Source organism: Arachis hypogaea, chromosome 1, assembly GCF_003086295.3.
Source record: "Arachis hypogaea cultivar Tifrunner chromosome 1, arahy.Tifrunner.gnm2.J5K5, whole genome shotgun sequence".
NCBI classification, from domain to species: Eukaryota; Viridiplantae; Streptophyta; class Magnoliopsida; order Fabales; family Fabaceae; genus Arachis; species Arachis hypogaea.
The window spans coordinates 92,563,078-92,566,177 of record NC_092036.1 but is presented as its reverse complement, the minus strand read 5'-3'; the positions used below and the strand labels follow the sequence as shown (position 1 = coordinate 92,566,177).

Here is a 3,100-nt window from a genome sequence, read left to right as displayed (position 1 = left end):
CTCATCCTTCCCAATGTCTAAGATTATGAAATCAGCAGGGATGTAGAGGCCTTTAACCTTTACCAACACGTCCTCTACCACTCCATAAGCTTGTCTTATTGACTTATCTACCATCTCTAATGAGAATGTGGCAGCCTGTACCTCAAAGATTCCTAGTTTCTCCATTACAGAGAGTGACATAAGATTTATGCCTGAACCCAGGTCACACAGAGCCTTCTCAAAGGTTATGGTGCCTATGGTACAGGGTATTAAGAATTTACCAGGATCTTGTTTCTTTTGAGGTAAAGTTTGCTGAACCTATGTATCTAGTTCACTAATGAGCAAGGGAGGTGCGTCTTCCCAAGTCTCATTACCAAATAACTTGGCATTCAGCTTCATGATAGCTCTTAGATATTGAACAACTTGCTCTCCAGTTACATCTTCATCCTCTTCAGAGAAAGAATAGTTTTCAGAGCTCATGAATGGCAGAAAAAGGTTTAAAGGAATCTCTATGGCCTCTATATGAGCCTCAGGTTCTTTTAGGTCCTCAATAGGGAACTCATTCTTGTCTAGGAGATGCCCCATGAGGTCTTCCTCATTGGGATTCACGTCCTCCCCTTCCTCTCTAGGTTTGGCCATTTTGATTATGTCAATGACCTTGCACTCTCTTTTTGAATTCTCTTCTGTATTGATTGGAAGAGTACTAGGAGGAGTTTCAGTGATTTTCTTGCTCAGCTGGCCCACTTATGCCTCCAAATTTCTAATGGAGGACCTTGTTTCACTCATGAAACTTAAAGTGGCTTTAGACAGATCAGAGACTATATTTGCTAAGTTAGAGGAGCTCTGCTCAGAATTCTCTGTCTGTTGCTGAGAAGATGATGGGAAAGGCTTGCTATTGCTGAGCCTGTTTCTTCCACCATTATTAAAGCCTTGTTGAGGCTTTTGCTGATCCTTTCATGAAAAATTTGGATGATTTCTCCATGAGGAATTATAGGTGTTCCCATAGGGTTCACCCATGTAATTCACCTCTGCCATTGCAAGGTTCTCAGGATCATAAGCTTCTTCTTTAGAAGATGCCTCTTTAGTACTGTTGGATGCATTTTGCCATCCATTCAGACTTTGAGAAATCATGTTGACTTGCTAAGTCAACATTTTGTTCTGAGCCAATATGGCATTCAGAGCATCAATTTCAAGAACTCCCCTCTTCTGAGGCGTCCCATTACTCACAGGATTCCTCTCAGAGGTGTACATGAATTGGTTATTTGTAACCATGTCAATGGGTTCTTGAGCTTCTGCAGGCGTTTTCTTTAGGTGAATGGATCCACCTGCAGAATGGTCCAGTGACACCTTAGAGAACTCAGATAGACCATAATAGAATATATCCAAAATGGTCCACTCTGAAAGCATGTCAGAAGGACACCTTTTGGTCATCTGCTTGTATCTTTCCCAAGCTTCATAGAGGGATTCACCATCTTTTTGTTTGAAGGTCTGAACATCCACTCTAAGCTTGCTCAGCTTTTGAGGAGGAAAGAACTTAGCCAAGAAGGCCGTGACTAGCTTATCCCAAGAGTCCAGGCTATCTTTAGGATGTGAGTCCAACCATGTTCTAGCTCTGTCTCTTACAGCAAAAGAGAAAATCATGAGCCTCTAGACTTCAGGATCTACTCCATTAGTCTTAACAGTCTCACAGATCTGCAAGAATTTAGTTAAAAACTGATAGGGATCTTCTGATGGAAGTCCATGAAACTTGCAGTTCTGTTGCATTAGAGCAACTAGTTGAGGCTTCAGCTCAAAATTGTTTGCTCCAATGGCAGGGATTGAGATGCTTCTTCCATCAAACTTGGAAGTAGGTGTAGTATAGTCACCAAGCATCCTCCTTGCATTATTATTTTCGGCTGCCATCTCCTCTTCCTTTACGAAAATTTATGTAAGGTTGTCTTTGGATTGTTGTAATTTAGCTTCTTTTAGTTTCCTTTTCAGAGTCCTTTCAGGTTCAGGATCTGCTTCAACAAGAATGTCCTTGTCCTTGCTCCTATTCATATGAAAAAGAAGGGAACAGAAAATAATAATAGGGATCCTCTTTACCACAGTAGAGAGATTCCTTTATGTTAGTAGAAGAAGAAAAGAATAGAAGAGGGAAAAGAGGAAAATTCGAACTCAAAGAGGAAGAGTGGGTTCGAATTTTAAGATGAAGAGAAGTGTTTGTAAATGAATGAATAAATAGAAAGAGATGAGAGAGAGAGGGGTTTTTGAAAATTAACTTAAAAGAAAAATATTTTTGTTTTTATTTTAATTATTAGTTAAAATTCGAAAATTAAGAAAAAGAATAAAATAAAAATAAAAATTTGAAACAATTAGTTAAAAAAAAAAGAATTTTGAAAAAGGGCGAAGAATTTTTGAAAATTAGAGAGAGAAAAGTAGTTAGGTGGTTTTAAAAAAGATAAGAAACAAACAAAAAGTCAATTAGTTAGTTGAAAAAGATTTGAAAATCAATTTTGAAAAGATAAGAAGTTAGAAATGATATTTTGAAATCAAATTTTTGAAAAAGATATGATTTGAAAAAGATATTTTAAAAAGATATAGTTGAAAAAGATATTTTGAAAAAGATTTAATTTTTAAAATTAAAATTGATTACTTGACTAACAAGAAACTAAAAGATATGATTCTAGAATTTAAAGATTGAACCTTTCTTAACAAGAAAGTAACAAACTTCAAATTTTTTTGAATCAATCACATTAATTGTTAGTAAAGTTTTCGAAATTTTGAAATAAAGATAAGAAAAAGATTTTGAAAAATAATTTTAAATTTCGAAAATCATAAAAGAAAAATGAAAAAGATTTGATTTTTGAAAAAGATTTTGAAAAGATAGGATTTTTAAAATTGAAAATTTGACTTGACTTATAAGAAATAGTTATGTTTTAAAAATTTTTGACTAAGTCAACTCAAATTTTTGAAATTTATGAGAGAAAAAAGGAGAAGATTATTTTTTTATTTTTGAATTTTTAATGATGAGAGAGAAAAATATATAAATGACCCAAAACATGAAAATTTTGGATCAAAATACATGATGCATGCAAAAACACTATGAATGTCAAGATGAACACCAAGAACACTTTGAAGA

At 34.7% G+C, this 3,100-nt stretch overlaps 1 non-coding gene across 1 annotated transcript; it reads left to right on the top strand.

Annotated features, from left to right (window-relative positions):
- Positions 1–1,380: 1,380 nt before the first annotated feature.
- LOC112717359 (small nucleolar RNA R71) lies at positions 1,381–1,488 on the top strand. Its single transcript, XR_003160625.1, has one exon. It is a non-coding gene; the product is annotated as a small nucleolar RNA R71 (small nucleolar RNA).
- The last annotated feature ends 1,612 nt before the right edge of the window (positions 1,489–3,100 follow it).